The 27,018-nt window shown below is 36.0% G+C and overlaps 1 protein-coding gene across 16 annotated transcripts in view; it reads left to right on the top strand.

Annotated features, from left to right (window-relative positions):
• The first annotated feature begins 225 nt into the window (after positions 1–225).
• LOC5566822 (matrix metalloproteinase-14) overlaps positions 226–27,018 on the top strand; it is a 127,583-nt gene continuing 100,790 nt past the window's right edge. For 6 of the 16 annotated variants that reach the window (XR_002500010.1, XR_002500012.1, XR_002500011.1 and 3 more), the window contains exon 1: positions 226–1,138. The gene's annotated coding sequence lies outside the window, so the exon portion shown is untranslated. The remainder of the gene's footprint in view (positions 1,139–27,018) is intronic. The other 10 variants (XM_021842389.1, XM_021842392.1, XM_021842390.1 and 7 more) reach the window with 10 other exon arrangements.

Here is a 27,018-nt window from a genome sequence, read left to right on the forward strand (position 1 = left end):
CTCCGAAACACTCTCACGTCCGTCGACATCGCGATGCGCTGCGGCGCGGCAACCGTCGGAAATCTCGCGGGTGGATCGCCGCAGCCGCCGTGCAAAAATACTGGACAAACCACAATAGCAGCGTTCCGCTGTTTGTTGCCTACGATAGACGGATGGGTCTGGCTGGAACTGGGTTCGCACAAACGGAACGCGCTGCTGCTCAGGTTTTTATTCTGTTTCATTTCGCCACCGCTAATCAGTCACTCTCGTATGCTCGGACTGGCTGGACGTTTCCCTTTTCGAACCAGCGGACATCCTTCACATTCCATTCCTACTGGCTGAGTGCAGTATTGTGTCGTTTTTTTTTTTATTTTTCTGATAGCTGAGCGTAGAATAATCACTTGCTAGTAGAGTATTACACACAAAAAGGTATCAGTACTTCAGCTACATCTACGGCGCGAGTGTCGAACCCAGCAGGTACCTCTACCAGAGAGGTTTGGGAAGCATTGAACAATCATCAATCCGGCGGTTGGTTGAGTCATATTGTCGGCCTATGAGGTATTGTGTCGTTGTCTCTCCGTGACTACACGCCCGATTGGCGGCGATTGATACTTATTAATCTGTGCAGTGTAGTCACCAAAATAACTCGCTCGGAAAACGGAAAGTGCTGCAAACCCAAGATTGTGAATGCGAAGGAAAACTAAGCGCGAAACAAGTGTTTGGAAAAAGGTGTGACAACTAGAAACCCCATTCGCGCTCGCGGGTGACTGACGAAATTCAAAACTGAAGAAAACTGGTGAAAATCGATTGGTTCTTTTTGGGGGAGCGCGTGGTACTTGTGGTGGCAAAATTTAACGACTTCGGGGCGATTTCAGTGACAACGGTTGTCACGTGAAACAAAAAAAAAAAAACAAAAACAACTATCACAAAACTTAAGAGCATTGGATTTTTTCATTCCAACAGAGCACTGCCAGCTTCAGCATTCAAACAAAAAAAATCGTCTATTTACTAGGAGTTCGTTTCTCAGGACATCGTGTGTAAGTGAAAAGTGAACATCAAAAGTGAGAAAAACTTGTGGCATCAGCGTCAAACGAATCGTGTGGATTTATTCATCCTGCGAAGCGGGTATCTGAGTGCATCTAGGACGAATATTTCTGGGGTAAGTAGGTCTACTGAGTTCAGCAAATAATGTTAATTTAAGGAGGGAAGTACGTACGGGTTGTCTTTATCAAGTTCGAGCGAAAAGATAAGCTTTGAAATGTGGTGGAGGTACTTTGTTTCGACGCTTATCTATGAAGATGGGTGTGAAATTCGATTAAAGGAATGTGCAACGCAAACATATAGGTAGAATTTCAGTTTTAGGAATATGCTCTTCAGAAGCTAAGATTCATTCTGGCTAATTATTGTAATGATATCTTGGGCGAAATATGATTTGAGAGACCTAGTAACAAATTCCATGTCTCTACCCTCTACCACATATTTGAAACACACAAAATCATTCAAATTTTGGTACAAATTACATTTGTGGACTCTGTTTGTCTGCGACATTGTTCACGATTTTCACGTTTCCTATTATAGACCATGTTATGGACCTCCTGCAATTATAGATAATAATGGATACTGTTGTTTGTTTTTATTGATAAAGCTATTGAGATAACTGTTTCTTCTGCTAGGGGAGGTAAATGAAGTTCATCATGATCTCTAAGTAACATAAACTTTCTATGAATAATGTAAATACATTGACAAAGTTTATAAATATTTTCTCTTGTATATCTTTTAATAACTTATGATTATACCTGCTAAGGATTTTATATTCACAGCATAGAATCTTACTAGTGTAGCGCAATACAATTCATAGTTGAAATCTTTAAACCAAAGTTGTTCTTATTTAATTTGAAATAAGTTTTCACAAAAATCACTTCAATTTGCTACCAAGATTAGAAAATTAAATGGATTATACATATCTGTATAGAAAATCAATAATTTTTAAGGTAATTTGAATGATCAATCGAACTGACTCCTATATATTTTAATTTGTAACTCAAAAACGGTGCATTTCATTGAAATAGCGCCCTTTGATAAATAACATGAAAACTGTTAGAAAAAAATACACCGAGACAACAAGTCGTAAAAAATCCACGTTAGATTATACATGACACCGATTTTCTCAAAACCAAACCCTTCGATTTTTCATAATTTTCCTGAGAAATATAAATACTAGCCCTAAGTTTGGCAATATATCTTAGGATGGTCAACAATTTTTTTAACGATTATTTTTAATGTTTTCCGCAGAACTTTTCTAAACGACCTAAGTAATAATGAGAGTTTCGCTCTCTTATAACACAGCGCATTTGGAAAACTTTTAGCTATAAATCTCAATATCCTTGACTAGCGAATCGAACAAAAAAAAAACGCATCAGAAAATGTGAGAGCGATTAATATGTGATGTCTGGCGTTGCGTTCCCATTGGGACAGTTACTGATTTTCAACGGGTTTCAGTAAGTGGACTATGGATGGGAACATAGACGCGCAACTTTATATTTTAATAGGAAAAATGAATTCCTACCCGATCTACATTTTATGCTAAAAACACACGTATTTAACATATAAAAATTTTCAGTGCACAACATGATATGCGACCACCCTATCATGATACAGTATGTTACCAATTTTTGGCAACAATGCGTAAATTTTATAAATCAATAAATAAATAAATCCATCCAATATTTACCATGAAACCCTTTTAAAACAACGCGCATATATGTTCCAGATTTTGGCAATTTCTCAATGCTTTTTATTGAAACTGTATCACCAATCGCCCAGATATGTATTTTATGATTAGGTCTTACAGAGGTAGTATGTTCAGACTACGCTCAATATCACGTAATACGAGATGATATCCTATATTACAAAAGGTGTTTACACTACACCGAGATGATTTCTCCCGGATTCTGTCTAGGATGCGTCCGGACTCGTGGGATATTTATTGACTTCATCTGGATTCTTTCTTAAATCCTTCTGGAATTCTTTTGAACTTCGTGTGGAATTTTTCCAGATTTCATCTGCGATTATACCAGACTTCGTCTGGAATTCTATTGGATTCAATCTGGCATACTGCCGGATTCCAACTGGAGTTTCTTGGACTCTCTTTCTCTCTGGCATTGAAGAATTAAACTTTAGCAATTAAACTCTTAAGAAATACTTTCTGAATTTTTCCTGGATGCCAACAGGATTCTTCTGGGATGCGTCCATGACTTTTCCGGGATGTTTCCGGAATCCTTACAGGATGATAAAAAATCCTTGCAGGTTGCTTCCAGAATTCTACCAGGATGCTTCCAGAATCCCTGTAGGATGTTAGTAGAATCCTTTCAGAATTATTTCAGGATGCTAATGGAGTCCTTTCAAACAAAATCCTTCTGGGATGATTGCAGATTATTTCAGATAACAGCCGAATTCTCCTTAGATGTAGATGCAAAATCCTTAAGGTATGCTAGCAGAATTTTTCTGGGATGCTAGCGAAATCCTGCCGGGATGTTTTAAGAATCCTTCCTGGATACTTCCGGAATGCTTCCAGAGTCCTTCTTGAATGATTATTTCCGAGAATGATTCTCGAAGCATCCCGAAATGATTCTGGATGCTTCCCGGAATAATTCTTAAAGCATCCTGGAAGATGGAAAATGACGTTTTAACTACATTCATCAAAATTTTGTCGAAAATCCTTTTGTTTTTCTCTTATAGGCCCAATTCGGTGATGGATTTTTGTTGGAAATTCAGAAGATTTTTTTTTTTTTAATTTCATGATAAAATGTTGTTGCTTTGTGAAGTAAGGTACCCCGGGGCAAGTGGGACATAAAAAAACGATAGTTCAAAGAAATTGTTCAGAACAATTTTCAAATGTCAATATTTTGCAAATCCAACAACACGGTCACATTTTGGCAACATATTTGCTGGTGTGTGAATGAACTTGATCGGCAAATTTTGAAATTATGAAAACCATAGAAGAGAGGTGTACAATGAGTTATTAGACGCAGTTACCTCGCTAAACGGGGCAAGTGGGACACATCCAGTTTCGTGCGTAAAACCACACCAGTAAGTCAACCGTTGTAATGAAAGGATTGATAAATCATAGATATTTTATTTTGAGTACATATTTGATGTACATAAGGGATCAACCATAAAATACGTAACGTTTTAGGAAGAAACCCTACTTTAATAATATGTCACATCGTATTAAATTTTAACTGAAAATTTCTCATAAAAAACGTAAAGAGGTATAGAACATGTTCGAATATATATCATTTATAAGTTATCAGTCGAAATGCAGCAAGTAAACTTTCAATAATTGAAGAATTTTTTAATATGTTCTGTTATTAGTGTTATGCATGGCGGAAAACCACTTAATGGAATGGAATTGTTTACCGAAAATACTGAATTTGGTAGAGATAGCAAATAAAGTTCAATAAAAAAAAGAAAAGTTATCCTTTTCATGACGTATTTTTAATTTTATTTCTATCTTCGCTCAATTTTGAATTCGTGTTTCAAAAATTAAAATGAAAAAAATATCCAGAAAAAAATGTCTCCGTTTCAGCAATTGTGTAATATAAGATTGATTTTTTTTTTTTGATAAATATCATTCGTTTGAATGTTTTAATACTACTCTCTACGAAAATGTTTGAAGCTTGTAGGAAAAGTTTCAATTCTGGTGCTTGTTTTGATAAGTCCCACATACCCCGGGTATCAATATATTTTGGGGTAAGTTAGACCACAGAAATTATTATATGAAATGAAAACAAAAAACCTGTTTATCGTAAGCAGCTTGTAATAATACTTAAAGTTGTAACTTACCGATGGTAATTCGATTTATGAGACAATTATTTTTTGCGAGCCAATATAGAACGTGAAATGTGTCACAATTTACCATGCAAGTTGAAAATGGCGCTGAGCTGACAACTGTTACAAGGAGCATATGGTAATAAAATAACAATATTTTTTGTACTAAATACATTCCTTATTATTGTACCCTCAACATTCTAGAAGAACACTCCCTTGAAAAACTTCTCCTAAACGAGCTAAGACAGAAAGTCTCACTTACCCCGTATTCTCATTTGCCCCGGGGTACCTTATGTTGCACAAATTCTAAGAAATATCGAGTGAAATTGTTGAAACAAGTTATGTAAATTCAAGTGAGTTATAAGTAAAAATGATGGAAATATTTGCTGCTAAAATTCTAAACTATTAAGTTTTTATTTTTTCAAAAATACCGACAGATTTTTTTTTTAATTTTCTCTTGTTATCGAATTCTGAATGGAATTTTTGCTAAAATTGTTGCTTCTAACAAAATTACCAGCGTACCAAGAATGGATAAAATTTCCGACTATATACTATAACATTGCTAAGTTCGTCTATATTTGAACATAAAATCTTCCATGATTCGCTCTTATATTTCCTCTAAAAATTTCCTTAAACGATTACGAAAAAATCAATTCTTAACATTCTGCTGGAATTCCCATCTAGTTTCTATATTCTTCGTAAAAGCTCTTATTGAAATTCCGTAATCCGGGGTAATATTGCTCAGTTTTTTGGATATTTATTGAAAATTTCATTCGAAAAGACAAATTTTGCAAGTCAATATTTTTGAACAAATATTGGCAATCGTCGCTTGTGACTACATACTGTATTTTATTTTAAGAAAGTTTTAAGTATGTTTAAAAATGATTTATGCGATTTTCGATTCAGCTGAAATGGGGTAACATTGACCACCCATATAAACAACAAACGTTTATATTGAAAATGCCCGTGACTACTAAAGTTTTGGCCTTAAGCCAAATATGAAGGCCAAATTCTTAAAAGTAATTTACTTTTTGAGTTATTTTGAAAATAAAAACAACTTTATTCGCGGAATACGCCTCAAATTAGGAAATTCCCTAAGGATATTCTGCATCCTTACAAGCAATTTATCTGTTTTGTTGAATTATAATTACTTATGGCAATTTTGAAAAATGATATCGTTTTTGACGATGCGATTTTTAGTAAAAACCTTATTTTCCTAGGTTATAGGGGAAGTGGTGGTAAAATGAACATGGGTGGTAAAATGAACACCTTGCCTTTTATTGAGAAAAAACAAATTTCCATGAATTTTTATCACGCACGGACGATTTATAGCATAAATCAGAGTGTTCGAGTTAATACGTAGGTCAATTGAAGTGAAAATATCAACGAAAACTAAGATTTTAGAAAACCACGTTTGGAAATTAGAACTGACGTAACTATTAGCTCGGAAGACGTGAGAATTTTCAGTAAGGTTAATATCTTTATGATATGAGGTGAAATCTGATACCTTTAGAATTCTTTTTGAATGGGTTAAAATCATTAATGGTTATAGTTTTGGTAAGGCAATAAAACTTTTCAGAAATTTTCGTTTTGCTCACGTTATTTGCATGATGTTCATTTTACCACCAATAGCTGTTCATTTTACCAACATGGTGCAGGTAAAATGAACATTTTAATCGTTTTTTGCTAGCGCCAAAAATATGTGGTAATTTAGCTATTTTAGTCTGAATTCATGTCACTGCTGTAGATAACATCCTTATTTTTGATGTTGTGGGAAAGAAATATACAAATTCCTCGTTTTTCTATCAGAAACAATATGATTTCCTTAAGGTGTTCATTTTACCACCCCTTCCCCTATCATTTGCGAAACTCAGGTGAGACAACTGTCTTTGGTAGTGTCATCCATTATCATGGAAAATTTCCATTGGAAATCATTGTTTCAAAAAGTTCAAAATTTCACTTAGTTTTTACAAAAGTCTCGCATTTGTTTGCTAATGAATATATGAAAAAGAAGCGCCATTCACGCATTGAAAATATTCCATCGATTAATATTGATCAAAACTACTTACTAGGAGGGACATTCCGATCAAGGTTACCCCGCTGATAAATGTTATCCCGTACCTAAAATAAATCACTGATCAATTGTTAAATAAAATCTTTTATGGGTTAGCTAATGAATTTTCAAGAGAAACTGGAAAACATGTTTAGGCTTTTCAGACCGTCAATCTTCGTTGATCACATAATGCGATTGATATGCTTAAAAATTCTTACAATTCTTCATGACTAGGACAGTATGACAAATTATCTGAAAATCGCCATGCTATTCCACCAATTTATAAAGCTTCTAAAACTATGTAACAGTTGCCTGCTTAATAAGACTTCTCATATACGTTAAACAATAACCTTGAAATATGAGAGTTCTTTCCATAAACACGTTCCACATGGTTGTGCTACTTTTTCCCGAATATCGGTTCCACGAATGTCATTTCTCCGAACACCAGTTCCCCAAATAACGCTGTTCCCTGGAAAGTTTTTAGCACTCATAAACAGGGCTGTTAAATGTCATGAATATCACGTGACTTTGACATTTGAATAATGCTAATATAGTATTGTTTTACCAAATTAGGATGAAAGTGTTGTCTTATAACACAGAACACATAGATATAAGAAATGTATGTATCGTTTGGAATGATACTAATATAGAAATTAAAAAAAATATTGCAAATTTAATTCTTCCCTGTGGAAAAAGTCATCGGAAAATATTTTCCGCGGTGACTTTTTTCCAAATTATCATCGGTTGGCAATATTTGCTTATGCTATATTTCGACTGGAAAGGTGCTTTAAATGCATTTAAATTTTTCCAATATTTTGACATTTGACATCACTGCTCATAATTGTCATAAATTTTTGCATTACAAGGTGAAGAAAAAACCAGTGATATGTACCCTTCTTTATTTGATTGGCGATTCTTTTAAGTTTTATCGTCCTCAGAATTCTTGGAAAGATGTGTTAAGACGATTAATGTGTTAAGACGATTAATGTGTTAAGACGATTAAGGGACAAAAACGGGTGTTGCCAAAATCGGGAAGGCACTGCACCTTAGATAACACGTCAATAGCATATGCTCCAATTTATTTTATTATTTTATCTACAGTAGAAAACTAAAACCTATGCTAATATTTTAGACTTCAGCATTGGATGGTTGTGACGTGTCTTAAACTAAGATTTGCTAATTACAAACATAGGCACTTCTAATAGCATGCAAAATGGACCAAAATATTGAAAACAAGGGCTGGACTTCAGCTTTCTCAAGAAAAAAAAATGGCTTTATGTATATATTTACTATTGATTATTTCTTTCTGTGTATGGTGTTTCGAATAGTACTTATTATTTACTCCACACTACGAATGCACCGGTTTTGAGTTATGAATTTTCAGATTATTAAAGTTAATTCAATTGATAAGCCCTTTCTAAAACGCTTCGAAATTCGAAAAAAAAAATGGGAAATGTTCTATCTACTGGCTACTAATCGTAAGTTTAAGCTATAATTTATTAATTAATTTTATTGAGAAAGCTGTTTGTGCAAATAAGCCTCTTTTGTTTCTTCAGAAATTAAAAGTGTTTAACTTGATTTTGTTTAGCGTGTTTTAGTTCATTTCAGCATTTACAGCTATGGTCAGGCAGGAGGAATTCCACTGCTTGATGAGATTCTTCTAATCGGTTTTGGGTCATTAGGCCGAAGTATGTTTGGCCGTAGTAAGTTAGGCCGACTGGATCATTGGACTGAAGCTTCAAGTAGGATAATATGATTATAAGTTTTTATTCTAGGAATCTTATTTGGCAATTTCCTATTATTTTTACAGATTCTTTTATGTAATTATTTATTTATTCATTTATTTGAAAAATCTGTTTAATTTTGTGCAATTGACTTAAATTGCTTTTTGGTGTTTTAGTTTATTCCAGGGCATTTTTTTTAATTATCGGACAGGTTTGGGCCGGAGGTTCTCCGATTTGTATGAAATTTTCACCAGAGATAGAGCTCGTGGATACATGACCAAAAGTGAAATTCAAAAAAATATAGTGGCCTATTTTCCCGGAAAACTCTGATAAAGGGCACACAAAATAACCAACAGACCAATGGAGAGTGCTCCGATCGACAAAAAGCTTCTTCTAAGTGGAAAGGGAAGGATGCTTTACTGCGTTATACTTACAATGCGTGTAAATTACTGCCGCTGTTAGCGCGCGGTTATGAGGCCCACAATAGAACACATTTTCCTATGGGAAGCGTGCGGGTGGACATAGTTTTTTTTCTATTCTGTCGCTAAACGGTAAAAGATACCACTTTGGCGTCTATGGACGAAAGTTGAAACACAGACAAACAGACGTCACACTCTCATCACTGTCCATCGACCACCCTTTTAACGGTCGATTCAAAAATATGGTAGGTGGCCAATCCGCCACTCGCAGCGCTCGCATCGTTTTTGTTCGTGTTTGAGGTTTACACACTACCGCCATCTGTTGGCCTGTCGGCCAAACACACCAATTTTAGCATTGGGCGTACATGTCCTCGTGACTATGATTTTGATTGAGATTTGTTCTAAGTGTTACGTCTGTTTGTCTGTGGTTGAAATATGGATTGATGGAACAAAAATATTTTTTCAAAAATTTCCAGTGTCATTTTTCCATCTGATTGCAATTGAAGGGTGACACTGCTTAATACAACTCTTCCAATCGATGCTGGGTCATTAGGTAAATGTTCGTTACGACGATGTACGTCAGGCCGAATGGACGATTTATGATTTAAAACGAAGAAACTTCGACCTAACGTGTTTCGGCCCTACGTATTTTGGCCTAATACTCGTTATAAGTAGGTGTATCATACAAGTACGAGAATCAATAAACGAAAAATTGCGCAGACTAAACTAATTATTCAACGTGCCTTTTATTTAATATCTACAAGCTCAGGCTATTTGTTGATTCGCCGATTTTGTTAGATGTGGCAACTTATTATTGAGGTATTCTGCAGGTTTATCCTTTTTGCTTCCATATATTGTTTAATCTGTTCATTCATTCATTTATAACGAAAACTTCATTGTTTTAAAATGGGGATCAAATGTTTTATAACCGTTAGTTAACATAGATTTTTTAACTATACTTGACTTAATTTTTTTTTTCTTCCAATTTGAATTGAAACCAACTCTAACAAAATATTCAGTATAGTTTTGATACCAATCAAAAGATCAACTGCAAAATTTGTGACGAACCATCAAGTGCTTATTTAAGGGAAATATTCTATGCCAAGCAATAAATATTGATATTCCAAGCATCAAATTAATTCCAAAAAGTAAAACGCTTCAAGTTCACTGTCTCGCCGTATGCTCTTAAGGAACTTTTTATAAATTTCAAAAGCCTAATATAATCCTACTCGTAAAGAATTGCTTGAGCTCGTTCACGATTCAATTTGGCATCGGAGTTTTTTGTCGGGAACTCAAACTCGGCAAGCACATTCATATTGAAAAAATCTCCTGTCGAAGTGAATAAAAAGTACCAAAAATAAAAGCCATCTCCCGTCCTTTTCAAAAAAAGAATTTTCGATAATTTTTTGGTTGAACTCTTCACACTTTGATAAGCTTTTTTCATAAAATTCTTCATCAAAAAATCTTCAAAAATAAATTTGTATGCTGTATGCTGTCGTTTGTATTCCAGTGTTCAATATTTATTTCCAATTAATTCCATTTTCTTAAGATGCCTTCACCTTACTCATCTACTAAAATAAATTAGCTTCAATAGTCTTGCTCCATTTCTCCATTACACCTGACTGAATAACAAATCACTTATCGATTTTGTCCCACGATTCACTTTGTACCCTAAGCAATTTTAAATCCGAAACGTGCCCAACTCTACGAGTCCCCACAACAAATCGCCTGACCGAAACTAATTAAAAGGCACTGATTCAGTTCATAATTATGCCAACAGGCTTCTTCTCAGCCAGAGCTAATAAGCATATCACCCATACAACGATAATCAGCGCCACCGGCCCCCTCTGCCACCTCCCATCAATATCCCAATGGAAAGAAAAACGATCAATTTCCCAGCCCATTCTGTTACCAGGTTGCACGATTAGATGCAAAACATCTTTAATGAAAATGCAGCTTTTAATTTGTTGTTGTTGTTTAGCGATGCTACTGCGTTGCGCACGCTTACTTCTCTTATTGCTACTGTTACGGGAGGGATGAAGAGATTTTCACGCCGATTAGTTTTCCCAAAGTGCGTTGCTGCTGCTGCCATCTTGCACAGCAAAAAATGATGTGTGATCTCACGCCATTTAGGATGCACATCAATTTGAACAGAATGATGGTCCACATCAACCAAAAATCATTTTTTGCCAGTGAACAGTTTGGATGTCAACATGTACACTCGACCACACATCAACTTTTACGTGTAACAAATTTGATACGTTCCAGCATATCTGAAGGCTATTCTACGGGTCTTGATCTTCTATTCATAGAAAAAGCATTCGACTCTTTTTGGCATGAAGGCTTGATTGTAAAATTAATAAACTTTAATTTTTCAACATTCATTGTTAGCATAACCCAAAATTATCTGTCAAATCGTACACTTGAGGTTAATTATCGAAGTCCAAGTCTGAAAGACTTCCTGTAAGAGCTGGTGTTCCTCAAGGCTGCATTTTGGGACCAATATAAGACCATATTTTCACATCTGATTTACCTGAGTTACCTTAGGAATGTCAAAAATCTTTGTTAGCGGGTAGCTCAGGCTTCTCTGCCAAAGGACTAAGCTCGTGTTTCAACTGTAGTACCGTAATACGGGGTGACTTTGATAATGCGGGTAACTTTGATAGTGCGAGACCCACAACATATTAAACGAATTAACGAAGTTTCTGTTAATCAGTTAAGCAAAACAAATACAAAAGTAAAGAGTATTAGTATAACACTTCATGTCAAAGCTATTTTCATTGGAATCAAGTGCATTTGAGGCTTTTTATACGAATATAAAAAATTGACACAATTTTAGCATTTTCGAAACGCTTACAAACAATCTGTTCTACGATCACTATTTGATGTAGTTTTGAATAGTTGGCCACTTATCTTTGACAGCCTTGTTATCATAGAACTTGAATACGGTCTCAAATCTCTTAGCAAATAGCATTTTCACAAACTGGGATCATTTTTGTAATCTAAGTCAAAAATTTCCATATAACGTTAAACGCCTAGAGGTATGCAATGCCCTACAAATGTTGGTTATTCATTCAATTTTGTTCGATTCATACTCCATTATCAAAGTTACCCCAAAACAGAAAACCAACATTCGATTATATGAAAAATTATATATCCATTCATAATAAATCTTTTGGAAATCTATCGACTGCAATCGATAGCTAGGGTGCCAGTACTTGTTTTAAAAATATAAATTATTATTCTTTGAAACAGCATGCATAAATATTCAAGTTTTCTTCGAAAAAACTATCAAAGTTACCCCGTTTTACGGTACATTGAAAAAAAAATAGGATATTTTTTAGTATTTTTCATAATGTCTCAAAAAACTTAACTAATATTATTCCCACATAAACCAAAATATCTTTATTTAAATCCTTCAGGTAGACATGTTGTTACGATGAGAGGATTTCCAGATGAAGTAAAGTAGTATCTTGGCCTCATGCTGGATAAACATTTAATTTCAAGCCACTCGTTCAAGCCAACTGTTATTTAAATTATGAATTTATTCGATTAAAAATATTAAATTATTGTTATTCACCTATAGTTTAACTATAACATGAATTTATTAAGTATGTTTCGAAAAATTCCTTCAGAGAATATGATTTTTTTTTTTGCTGTGCCGATCATCGGTGGAAAAGCGGTGCCGGTGCCGGAGGTCGGAGGGTAGGTTTGTTTACGTTTTTTTATTCGTTTCATGCCCAGCGTGGGAGAGTGCCTTCCTAAAACAATTGCATTCCCCTCTTTGCTGGTTAGCAGTAGAAAGTGCTTTTATTGCGGTGTCCAGTCACATGTAGTTCCCCCTTCTATCCCGAGCGATGTGTTCTATAGCACCGGAACGAACTCCCAACCAGGTGAGGAGAAGTGGAGGGCATTCGGTTGAAGTTAAAAGGCAATTCCAACTCGTGTTTAGTTGCTGGGGCTCCTGTTTTATGGAGGTATTAGTGCATTTTATTGTTATTTGATGTCACTGGGTTCTAGGTTGGGGACGGGCCACGAACCGGGTTGGGTTTGTGGCTTTGACCGGTGCCATGGGAACAGACGACTCGAATCGAAGTCATGCAAAGGAATAAAATAAATCGCTAAGTATTGTATTGAAGGAATCTATGTTTCGGATGTAAGTCATTACAATCATTTTATGATAGGCTTTTCATTGCTGAACTGAAAATGTAGCCGTTCACTTATTATGCACAGCTAAAAATATGTTGTAAATTTAAGTCTATTTTCATGCACATATTTGGAGCATGAAAATAAACCTAAATTTCAACGACCAATCCATTAATTTTCAATCGAATTCACTTTAAATTTACACGATCATGTAATATTCAACCATTCCTAGTTGAAATTCGAATGTATATTCATTTAAATTTGCATGATGCTGTAACAACACACGAATTTGATTGATTTTTACAGTAGACATCAGTTTACATCACATTGAAAATTAAATATTTTTTTTCTGTGTGTAATTTCCTGAAGTCTCAAGAATCCACACACATTTAAAACTAGAATTTTAGTTACTTTTAGTTCAAACTTGAAGAAGTTTTTGTAAAAGTCTATCATTGCATTAGAAAAAAGCAAGCCTTTCAGTTGAATTGCAAAAGCTTATTATGTGAGCAAAAAGATAAGTTTTTTTTGTTCTTCAGGACTCTTTCTTGGAAGATTAAGAGGTCGAACGCCTGGGACAACATTAATTTCCGATCCTTCGAACTATGTTGATTACATCAACAAAGTCCATTTGAAAAAAAAAATTGTACTTTTCAGAGAAATTAAGTTCTTCAGACTACTCTACCCCTTTCGGGATGGACAATTTTTCACGTTTTTAATCATTTTTCTCATGCTAAGCGCCAAAGCTCCAGAGTGAATTGTGCACTTCATGAGATGTTAATGTAACTTATTGGCTATGAATAATTGAAGACGGAAAGGAACTATATACGAATCCGACTCTGTACGAGCCATTTCAAAAAAATATGTCCAGCACAATTGTGAATTTCGTCCCGGAAGGGCTACAAGACAAGTATACCCACATATAGTATATAAATGCTCATAAATTACAAGCATGCTTTAAGGTGAAACAGTTTGGAATCAACTTCTAAGATTGCACTAAAACTTCAAAGCCACAAATCTCGTGAAGAAAGCATCCCACAACAGTGCACTTTTTTTATGGCTTTGTGCACTAGCAGAAAGCTTAAAATAAGAATATCAGGAACGTTTGCCAACTATTTCTCCAGTTTTGTGCCATTGAAAATGTGAGTAGGGGGAGAAGTCGGCCATTGTGCCGGCCATCTTTGGATTCCGAGATGTTTCACAAAAAATAATTTAAACGTGAACCATGTCCGGCTCATATCCAAGGACAGACTCTTATTGACCTCATACCAGAGAATTCAATCATGATAAATCCAACAATTGAATTAGTATATTCTTACAAAAACAATTGAAATTTGAAGATTCTTGCCGTATCTATTTTTTTTCATTTTGAAGTGTTTAGTATGCTCTGTTTGTATACCTTAAGATAAATGCAATTAGTTACTAGTTAAATAGTTAAATATTTAAAAATCAGAAATTCAAGGTCCTGTAACTATCATGATATGTACAAACAAATGTAGAGTGAAAATTCTTGATAATCTAATCAACGGTCATAAATTACAGCCTACTGAGATCAAGCTTTAAAACTTGTAGGCAAGAAATGTCAAATCTAATCCCTCGAAGTTCTATAGCTGGCGTAAAAAGCTGGATTTCTTTTATGCTTTTCATTTAATTCACTCGATGTCTGCTATGATTTAGTAAAATTTCAATGGAAATTTTATGGCAAGAAAATACGCTTCAGTTAATCACAAAAATTCTGGATCCGTGATAATATCGAGAAATTACTGTAATTATACAGGGTAACATATTTCGAATGATTCCGTCAAATGCCGTTCGGAACGAAGTACCGTGGATTTCCACGGAATCCAATGAGGCGAAATAATTTTTTTCTGATTTTGTTTCATCACATTGGGAAAATTTCGTCGATATTTTTCGGTTGCAAACGAAATAAACCGGAATTTCGCGAAATGTCAAGCAGATTTCGGAACAAAAAATCAGATTCCAATTTCCCATAAAAGAAAAGGTATGACAGTCTTGTCTTAGAGTTTATCTTTATTTGAGCGACTTTTCGCACTTGGCGAGCTAAGAATTTGTACTCTGTACAATTTTTAGTCTACAATCATTTCACGCTAAGATAAAGAAGTTATATAAGCAGTCATGAATTCAATTCTCACGGTTCAAAAAAAAAAGTGTAATATTCAGTGATATTTGATGCACATAATTGGAAAGTAAACTTCAGCGACATGTCATGCCATCTTGAATGATACGTTAAGTAATATTGAAAGTCTGTGAGATCACAATGTAATACAAATTTACATTATTTCAAACCTAAATTTACATTACTAAATGTTTACATCACAAATATGAAGTTTAAATAACGTTCAACTTGTATTATATTCAACATTATATTCCTATCCCTCATATAAAAATGTCCAAACGTATACCATGGCCAACTAACAACTTCCTAATTGTTGTGATGCCTATGAGAGGTCTCTGTAGCATTCATAATTAGGTGACGATCGCATCAAAAGAGAAGGACACAAGTTTCATACAACCCACGAAATGCTCATGTTTTTTTTCCTTAACTTTATTGGGCTGAATAACTTTATGATTTGTACATTTGTATTGCATGAATCTAAGATCTATTTATATTGTATGTACTCTTGTCCGTCGTCTCATCTCGTAATGTGGAGAGTGTACCTATTGCGTGCAGCAGCTGATGTAGTCGCGGTTGCCTACCTACCGGGCGGCGTTGTCTGTCTATTTCTCCGAGCGATAATCCACTGTTCGATGCCTGGTTTGTTGTGCCGTGTATTTCCAATCGTCAATTTGCCTCAGTCACTCTCCGACCACAGTTGAGGATAGAGCTCAATATTGTGGATCATTGAGCAACTGGGCGGTTTTTTGTTGAGGGGTCTGGGAATCGAACGCATGACCATCCGCTTATAAATGCTAATGTTAGCGCTATAAAAAAAATATGGAAAAGGCTTTATTGGGGTATCCAACCCTTATATGAAAAAAAGACAAAATAGAAAAAAGCTTTCAATAAATCAATGTATAAGTGACACGATTTCATACACTGTCATTATGTCATTTCACACTTTACAACAAAAATATCGAACTCGCTTAGAACTTTATTACCCTTTATCGATTTCTCTAAAAACTCACAAATTTTCTGGATGCTCAAAATAACATGGTTCATTAAACACTTTAGAAGCCGCGCTGTTTTTTTTTTAGAATTTAGCATCGAACGCAATGGCTATGTTAAAACATGAAACGCATCATATACCTACAGAAGGCTAACATAATTTTTTTAAAAAATGAGAATCACGTTTTATTAGTTTTCCACTAATTGGAACATAGTTTTTCCGGCTTTTCTTTACGAATTTTCTCAACGGTGGAAAATTTTGTGGAAAACTTTTTCCAGTTAATATATTTTTTTTTATTTCTGAGAAAATTTGCTTTCATTTTCATAAAAAAACTTTGTTTCTACGATGCATCGTTCTTGAGTTATGATTTTTCAAAGTAAGTAGTGTCAGAGGAATACAAAAAAAATCCAACTGAGTTTTCCGGGAAAATAGGCGACCCAGAATTTTTCTCAATTTTTTTTTATTCATATATTGATTAGCCCTGCCTGTGGAAAAAGTTCATGAAAATCTGAGACCTTTCGGCCCAAACCCGTACGGAAATAAAAAAAAATCCCCTATAGACTTGATAGCTCATTGGCCTTGTTTCTTCCAAAAATGTGAGATCGCTTCGTTTGTTTCAACAAAACTACTGAAATCAAACATGAGGTGCATGAGAATTTGTATTGATTGCCCTACAATCTACAGTTAGTAATCAAACACCGTTATCAAACACAAAGTTCCCAAAGAACATGGTTCCTCAAAAACATGGAATACTCTGAGAAAACATTAGAAACGTTCAGAATATTAAAAATAAATCCAATGCATATGTCCGCTAGAATATTTAACCACCACGACATGTATGCTCCAAACAAAATTCTTCAAGTGCTTCTCCTTGGCAATAAGATTTAGTTTCTAGCAGATGTCTCGTGTGCAAGATCAAAGCCACCCACGCGACAATGTTAATCCGCTCTCTCTCTCTCTCTGCTCTCTGAACAATTAGAGCTCATCAAAGAAAACGACGACGGTACGGGAATATCATATGACTAAAAAACGTCCACTGGCGGGTGTCTATGTCCTCGATGGAGGTCAATCTTCTCGAATTTGCATTAAGTTTATTTTTGCACTTACATAGAGTTAGCTGCCGTACCCCGGCAAATGTTTGGCGCCTTCTCACAACATCGCCTTCCTCTTGATCGACGTTTGGTTAGGGCTTCTCCAGTAAAAGGGAATGCCTTCAACTGAAGATGACAGCAGTCAATAAATAATCCACTCCGCGTCTCGATGCTACATAGACAAAGAATCTCTGCAGTCGCTGCTGCTGAATGTCTATGAACAGCTCTCGCCGGTAGTTTGCACCGTTTCAAATGCAGAAAACGAGAAGTCTTCAAAAAGCATTGACTCGTGTTGCTACTTTGCCGGAATAAATTACCAGGAACGTTGATTCCGTTGAAAAATTATCTTCACGTTTCGCTACGTTGATCGATTGGTATTATCCAGCTTGAATAAGGTTCGCTAGACATTGCAAATATTATTCTAACAGCTGTGTGTCTGTGTGCGCTTACTGATTAATGACCGATTATTGACAGCTTCAATCAACGAAGCACGACATTGCCTAAGGTACCTCGGTAGTCATCTTCCGCATTTTGTTTAGGAACTACTTCTGGCATTGCGCAAATCAGTCTCAAAACCGAATCCTTGTCTAACGTATGGCCGCTTCCACTTTACTATTCTGATCATCTACGCCTTCCTCGGGCCAAGACCAAAAGGGAGAGTACGCAGCGCTGTTTCAAAGACCTTTGTAGCAAGACACCGACCGTGGGCGATGTCCATCGGAGTCACATGCCGGCTTAGACCGAAGACGAAGACGCAAATATGCCTGTTTTGTCGTCAATTGGCAAACCCTGGTTCGCATAAATAAGCCTAGATCGGACATTCCGTGCACGTATCCACAAACCGGTCGCAGCCACGATCATATGCCACTAGCATGGAAATAAAGGAATCGTACGAACTCCACCCCATCCTGAATTCGTTATTCATATCAACCAAATTCTGATGGATGATGGTTGATGACCGATCGCGACAAGAAGCGCGATTCGCTTCTAGATGACCATATTTCGGCTGCCGAATTCGGACCCGATTTGGAAACACGGGATGCGCGTCAAACATTTCGCAAAAAAAATCAGTGCGATCGATCTGCCAAAGTTCTACTACCTAATCGAACGAACGCTGGGTGCGGTGGCACGGTGTGTCATAAACCATTATTAAGGGAAAAATTTGGAAGGTGTCATAACAGCTTCGTTTCCGTGAATTTGGAAATGTTTCATCGTGGAAAATGAAAGCTGTAGTCATTTGAATATTCAGATCCAATTTCAAATCTCCAACAGTTCCCGAAATGTGAATCATTCACCATTCATCTTTTTCTTTCGCAAATGAGTACTTTCGCAATTATTAACTGAGAGTCTTCTTTGGCATTTGCCCACATTTTTGCATGTGTATATCGTGTGGCTAGTACGATGATATTCTAGGTCATGGAAAGTCGAGAAACCCACGACCCTCAACACGGTCATACTGAATAGCTGTGCGTTTACCGCTACAACTATCTGGGCCCTATTCATATTTGAGGTTAATTACCATCAGATTTTTTTTCTAGTGTGATGCCTACGCATTTTTCCTGTGAATTTGAAGGCATTTAGTTGATGGGATCAAATGTGGCGATGCTTTATGTGTTTGACATCATAATAAATAGTCGGAATTATTAGAAATCATTCCCGATAATCTTCGACTTGGATTAAATTTTACACAGTAGTTTTCAGTTTTCAGTAAGGTTGAATAAATGGATTCCATAGATAAATCTATCCGTTTGGCTGTAGAATATTTTTTGAAAATGGCCTATGAGTTTTGCATGAAATTTATTGGAAAAAATTTAACTCCAATACCGTTGATCTTAAAGAAAAAAATTTCTATGGAGAGGTGGTAGTAAATCATATGAGCTATAACTTTACATCGAAGCAACGTGCCAAAACAGCTATACTTTACATTGAAAATTGTCTTTCAGTTGTTCTGACTCTACGCTAATATCCTTGAAAATATCGTGGTCAACAAACAACAGATCATCTGACGGCAGTGATAAACGAAAATGCCATATTTGAGGAACAAAGTATCTTTTGAAAATCAATGAAACGTCATTTTATATTCAAAAAGAGACCAAATGGGCCGGCGTTCTTGCCAATACATTCTTTGGGCAATTTTTTTTTTTCAAACAGTATAGTACCGTTATGTCTCAAATTCCGAACAGACTCATATTCCGAACACTCGGTTTTTGTATGGCGGTTGGGTTGAAATGTTTCGCTGAAATATGTCACCAAATAACAAGGAAATGTCAGTCAAGTGCAATTAAATTTTAACGTCTCCAATATAATTTAAACCGCGGGAGTAGTGATGATTCTCTAGTTTAACACCTGTAGAACAAGCTCAGATAAATTTATTTGCGAAATTATTTATTTGAATACGATTTAATCGTGCTGTTCGTAATTTGAATCAAGGTGTTCGGAATATGAGACAGAATGAGCACAGTGTTCGGCATTTGAATTAAAATGTTGTTCCATACTTTTACGTAAAAACAATACTAAAACTAATCATTATTATCTGTACACCCAACAGACAACACAAATATCAGCTAATTTATGCCAATCAGATGCATTTGAAATCACTCTTGGCCTTAAAAGTTCGGAATATGAGTCAAAACTGTACATTCGATGAAAATTTACATCTTTGGATGTTGACTCATTGTGGTTGTCATGAAAACGAATCCACGATGTGATAAATCTCTTCACTGTTGCATTGTCCGAGGGCTGTGACATGTTTATGAAGAGCATTTTTTGTGCAAAATCGACGGGGAAAGTTGAGTTGATTAAAAAGTAATATAAATTTGACGTTTTGTATGGGATTTTTTGCATAACCACTGGGCAGTGCAACGTTAACCAGCTCTTCAAAAAATCTTGATAGGGAACAGATATTTGGGTAAAAATTTCATGGTGGAGACTTTTTCAATAAAAAAAGTATTTTAGGGTACAATTTTTGGTTGATTTTCTAAATTTAGATTTTTGTTCGAATAAATACGATTTGATGATAAAATAAGAATCTTGAAATAACCTACAAGGTTTCAATGATAGCTACAAAGTAGTACGCTATTGCCGGACGTATTGTAGACCTCCATCTTCGTCGGTCTTGGGTGATATTTCTCCAATTGCCCCGAACGTTCCCTAATCAATATTATTTTTGAAATTCTTTCTTCTGACATTCGCACTAAGTGGAGCTGGTTACTAAAATCTTCCATATATTACATGTTTAATAATATGTGTTTCTCTATACACTTAATATAACTTGTGATTTATGCGTCTGCGCCACACACCATTTTCGAGTTTCCCAACGATTTTTGTCGGCACTTTACGCTCGAAAACACCGAAGACTTTCGGTCTGACTTTTTCAATGTCCACGCTTCGCGTAGAGAGCAACCGGAAGAATCAATGTATTATAAAGGGCGAATTTTGTTTCCGTTTGCAAGTTTAGGGACCTAAGGTTACGTAAAAGGTCATACATGCAGTCGCAATACGTCTTTTCACTTCGTGGGAAACGTCGTTGTCACATGTCACAAAAGTTCCAAGGTACACAAATTTTTCAACAATTTCAAACACATCCCCATCAAATAATTCCTTAGCTCCTACACCACCAAACCTCCTCTATCTCTATCTGGAACCATATTCTTCGATTTGGTAGAATTCATGGTCAGGCCTATCCTCGCTGTCTCCCTCTTCAGAGGCACGAAGCCCTCATTCGCTGACCTGCGATAGATTCCAGAAAGATCGATATCGTCCGCAAAGCCAGGAGCATGTGCGACCGTGTGCCGTTTCTTTGCACGCCAGATCTACTAATAACCCCCTCGATTGCAATGTTGAACAGTCAATGGGTTGCATGCATGCCCTGATTCGCTACTCACCACACCGTAACGCACATGCGCTAGTGTCTGTGCACGAAAAATCGCTAAAAGGTAACGCGAAAAATATTTGTATGGCGAAATGCATCTAATGAATTATTTCTCAAAATTGGGAACTATTTTCGAAAAAATATTTGGTACCGGTTGTGCGTTATGACGATGGCTATCACGCCTACCAAATATTTTTTCGATTAAAGCTTCCGTTCACAAGATATTTGAAGTTAGATGCCTTTCCCCATACAACATTAAAATGAGAAAACTCCTGCTGATCAACTGTGAACAAGAGCAAAGCAGGTAATCCATTTGAAAGTGCGTCTCCCTGTTTCCATCCGCTTAACGTCACGAACAAGCTTGACATCTCGTCTGCGATACAAACACTTAATTTCAAACCATCTAGCGAAGCACGTATTTGCCTTATTACTTTAGCCGGAATACCATGTTCAGACATTATCAGCAACCACAGATAAAAATATTTAGATTTCAATGTAGCGTAAGAAGAGGAGTAAAGTAAAAGTACATCAACTCATCTAGTACCTACTGGGGAATTTGAAGTGAATAAAGTGAAATTCCAAGTGCGAATAGTTTCCATTCGAGTAGAAGAAAGACTCCTTGCGGAAGTTAGCGACAACTCCGTGAGCTTTTATAGTGAAGTAGCCGGTAGCGCCGCTCCCGCCGCGTATTGTGACTACGCTACAGGAAGTGACCGTTTTAGCCACCGTTGCAATTGCAACGGAAACCGCGAACCTGCGCCAACATCTATTGTTACAGCATCACGTTTAATTTTCAACTAAAGATGCTAGAATGTTTAATGATCGTGTAAATTTAAAGTGCATTCGATTGAAAAATAATCGAGTTGACGTTGACATTTCAGTTCGTTTTGATGCTTCAAATATGTACATTAAAATAAATTGAAATTTACAACATATTTTTAGCTATGCAGCTCATTTCTTTTCACTGAGCCATACGCCGCTTTGAAATCAATAAACAGATGGTAGGTCTGCAAGTTATACTCCCGGAATTTATCTAGGATCATTCACAAGGTAAACATCTGGTCCGATGTCGAGTGGCCCTCACGAGAACCAGCTTGGTATGCGCCGACGAAGTACTCATCGAACGGTCTCAGCCTCAGGATGCTCGACTGTATTTTGCACATGATTGTATTTTTTATCTTCTTTAATTGGAATACTCCAGTCTGTGCTCTTTCTTGTACAATGGGCGTATGAGGCCATCAAACCAGCCGGTTGGAATTTCTGCATTCTCTCATACCTTTAGAAGTACTCGGTGAATTTACTATTAAAGCTGCTTATTTCCGTTCTTGAGAAGCCTGGCCGGGATCTCGTCATTCCCAGCAGCCTTACTGTTCTTCAGCTCGCTCATAGCCTTTTAAACCTCTTCTATGATCAGTGGGTCCACAGCTTGATCGTCATCATCAATGTTCATCCTGTTTCTCGCTACATTTTTAATTTCACCGTTCATCAAATGCTAAAAGTGCTCCTTCCACCTGGCAGCCATCGCTTTATCGGTCAACATACTCCCTTTTCGATCATTTTACATGGTGGGTATAGGTACGGTATTATGTCGTGCGCCATTGACCGTTGCCTAAAATATCCGCACATCGTTCCAGTTCATGCTATCTTGAGCTTTTTTTCTTCGTGCTGCCTTTTCATTCTGTGGTGGATTCACTTTTCTTCGGCTCTGGCTGCCCTGTATCGCCCTCTGTTCTGTTGGGTACCGGTCTCAAGCATACGGATTCTGGCGTCATTCTTCATGTCTGTCACTCTCTGGCACTCTTCATCGAACCAGTCGTTTCGTCTTCGTCGTTGACCAGTACCAATCACTTCCCGCGCCAATCTTGAAGTTATTCTGAACCATAATGGTTATCATGATGACTTCTCTAGAAGTAGCCATTTTCGAGTATTGTTATGTCACGTTTAATGCAAAACAAATGTCTCAAAAGTATCAAAATAGACAATTTCCATTGGTAAATCGCGATTCTTCGTCAAGTTCTTGAGTCAAAATGGAAAAAAAAACGTCTTTGAAAACGCTTATTCTAACATAGCAAAAAACATGTGAAATATTGAAGCTAAATTGCATCGCTGCGCAGCGGTCTGAAGTAAAAAATGCTAATAAACCCAAATATTGTCACCTTCATTCACAAAAGAGAGGATCGATGAAGAGAAATCGATCATGCGACTTATGTCCTTATTCTACCATCCGCTTGATATTATGAATTAAAACTTTGAATTTAATTTATAGCAAAACCTAAACCGAATTTGTTATTCTCTGGTATTATTTGTTGTTGATATAATTATGATACAATTTTATTCTTCTTCTTTCTGGCGTTACGTCCCAACTGGGACAAAGCCTGCTTCTCAGCCTGATTTTCAGTGTTCTTATGAGCACTTCCAAAGCTATTAACTGAGAGCTTTCTTTGCCGATTGACCATTTTTGCATTTGTATATCGCATGGCATGTACGAAGATACTCTATGCCCTGGGAATCGAGAAAATTTCCTTTACGAAAAGATCCTTGACCAGCGGGATTCAAACCCACGACCATGGTCATGCTGAATAGCTGCGCGTTTACCGCTAGGGCTTTCTGGGCCCCTGATACAATTTTATTATAATCCACTAATCGGGAACACTCTTGATAGAAATAAGGCATATGAACTGCTGCATACACATATCTAGTCACAAACATGTAACAATATAACAGTTGTTTAGCCTCTGTTGCAACATGTGTATTACTCTGGTATCTGATTTAGTCTTTATTCTGGGAAAAGCCTTTTGTGAGGATTATTGTTATTGATGGCAGGCGCCATTGTTGCCTAAATATAGAAGATCACCAGCATGTATACATTGAGGGTGTCTGTTAGTCCCAAGCAGTCATTTGGGTTTGTTTGTTTGTTTGTTTATTTGAGACATTTTAATCATTTGGGTGGTTCCTTGTGTAAGTGCAGCTGATCTGGCGATACTGGAGTAGCAACCACGGGTGGCCAATCAAGCTCAAGTACGTGAATTCGGGTGAAACTGATCAGTAGGGTGAAATTGATTACCGTGTCACTCGATTTTATTTCTTCCTAATGGAGCACAAATATCAATTTTACCTGCAATGAATGAACGTTGTTTGTTGTAACTATGGTTGAATTGTGTGTTGTTAAGTTTTTTGCGTTAAAAAATGTTTATTTCTATGAAAATAATGTAAAATTCCAAAATCATGTGCGGTGCAATATTGACAAACATTCATAAACTTCTAGTTCTAAACAATGATATGAACATGGTATAAACCTGAAAGTTTGTGAGGATGCTTGAGATATATCCCCAAACCAGATTCCATAACCAAAACTCGTACCAATTTGGTCATCTGGTGAAAATAATTAAATTTCTGTTAGATATGAGTGATTCCAAGCAACAGCACCAAAATTTGGTAAATTTTTTAATTCATTTTTTTTCTATTGAGCTGAAACTTTGCACAGTTTTCCAGTTCCATCTAAATCGTCATTTTCCGATATCAAATCTTCAAGTTGAGTCACGACTAACTTTTCAAAAGGGTGTATGTGAAAATGGTTCAAAAATATTCAAAAAGCTGCACAGCAAAAACGGTTCGTTCGATTGCTAGACAACTAAAGAAACAAAGTTAGACAACTAAATAAAGATTCCAAAAAAAAATACACACAGTAAAAACATTTTGCATTAAAAAACATAATTTTTGACACAAAAACTCAAATATCTCAAAACTCTATCGGAATACCAACGTAATTTTTTGAGGGAAAACGGTCCATTATATTAGCTATCTACCATAAAAATTTGGTGATGGTAAACCAATAAACAAAAAAGTTATGACATTTCAAACATGTCACAATTTTCACATTTAGTAGAAAAAAAAAATTTTTTCGGTGTAAATTATTACGGGAACCGCAGTTTGTTGCTGATTTTATTGTTAAGGGCCTTGCGTGAATTAAACAAGTCGTTTTCATGTATTCATTAGTATTATGTATATTATATGTATAAATATTATGTATATGCATAAATATTATATGTATATGTATATATGTATAAATTAAAATGAATTAACAGATTACATGAAAAAAAAAAAAAATTTACCAGGATATTTTTTTTAGAGTATGATCGATGAGTTTCTAAATGTTATATATAAACTTTAAAAGTTTTGGATTTGGGTATGCGTTATGAGATCATGAAAACATTTTATTAATACTTATTTATTTATTTATTGTTATTCAATTTTTTTACAATATCGAACACTTTTGCATCATTATCAGTACAGTTCGAGTATAGTTTTGCTTTAATTTTATTTTCTGACAATGGAATGAAACAGTGAAATTGTTGGGTTCCTTGGATCGTTTTCGCGTTATTATATTGCTCGCTGAGCTCTGATGCCGTTAATTCATACTCTTCAGTAGTAGTAAAACAAAATGATAATTTTGTTAAATCCAGGCTTCCGAATTCTCACTCACTCTCACGATAATGGATTTATCCCTCACAACAATTTTCAGCGATCAGCTGCCTTGCGATTTTATCCGTCCACAAAACAAAGCGAAAATAGATAATTGCACATTTCCGCAGCTGTGAGAAGTTTGTTTTCTCTTTCTCCGATCCATGGAGAATTTTTCCTGTATCCATCGCCACGAGCAGCAGTTGCTTTAATGCACCAAATTAACCACTTCTTTCGTCAAGTTGGTGTGGTAGCATGGTTAGCGTGCACGCATCGCGGTTGTTTTTAGCAATGTTCTAGGTTCGAATCCCGTCGCCGGCACTAGTTTTTGTTTATCCACATAGTGATAATTCTCGGGAGCAGTTGGTGAGCGAAAATATGATGGAGTGATAATCAAATTATCCACAGAGTGGAGTGATTTTCGGTTATCCTCCATCGTAGCTCCAGGGAAAATTAGTGTGAGCGATAAAAGATGTTCACGCGAGGAAGCGAAAAAAGCATTCTCCTTACGTGCGAAAAATCGTAGATTTCGCATCATTGATACGAAAATTCAGAACCCTGGTTAAATCTTCTTCTTTTCTGCGATTCGCCCAATCAAATAGTTCTTTTGCAGTTTTAATTGGATGCTCACGTTTTATGGCTAAACTTGCTCTTGTGGCCATGCGCTTTATGGTTCCTCCAATAGCATCACAAGGACCTTTGCCATGTGACGTAGCAAAGAAATGCCATTCTGCATCAATTCCGTACTTTGATTTAAATTGACATAGGCTCGAAAAATTCTTACGGTTTTTGTACTGCGATGCTGCTCCATCAGACATGAAATATATCTTTCTGATTTCTTTATCCTTATCAACGCGTAAAAAGTTAATCATTTTGGCAATGAATAAATTTACAGATACTGAGTCGTGTCTTAAATCTTCGGAAATTACAACAAAACTAAAATGTTCAATTTGCGTACTTCCATTGAAATAAATAACGAATGGATGTATTGTAGCTTGTTGTACGTTCCAGTGATGGGACTGCACTTCATTTTGCAATACAAAGCTATAGTTTTCAGAAAAATCACAAATGACTAAAAATTCACCATCTTGTAATGTATTTTTCGTATTTTTTAAAAAGCGGGATTGCTCTGTTTTAATAAAGTCGTGAGGAATTAAACTTTCTAATTTCAAGCAAAAAAATGACACAAACTCATCTACAGGTTTTACAATAGTTTCTAGGTCACACCTATCCGTGGTCACCCATTGCTCAAATGATAACTGATCAATATAATTTTCTTCAAACTCAGCGAATAAAGTATTTTCCAATGATGAAGAATC

This window comes from Aedes aegypti, chromosome 2 (assembly GCF_002204515.2).
Source record: "Aedes aegypti strain LVP_AGWG chromosome 2, AaegL5.0 Primary Assembly, whole genome shotgun sequence".
In the NCBI taxonomy this organism is placed as follows: Eukaryota; Metazoa; Arthropoda; class Insecta; order Diptera; family Culicidae; genus Aedes; species Aedes aegypti.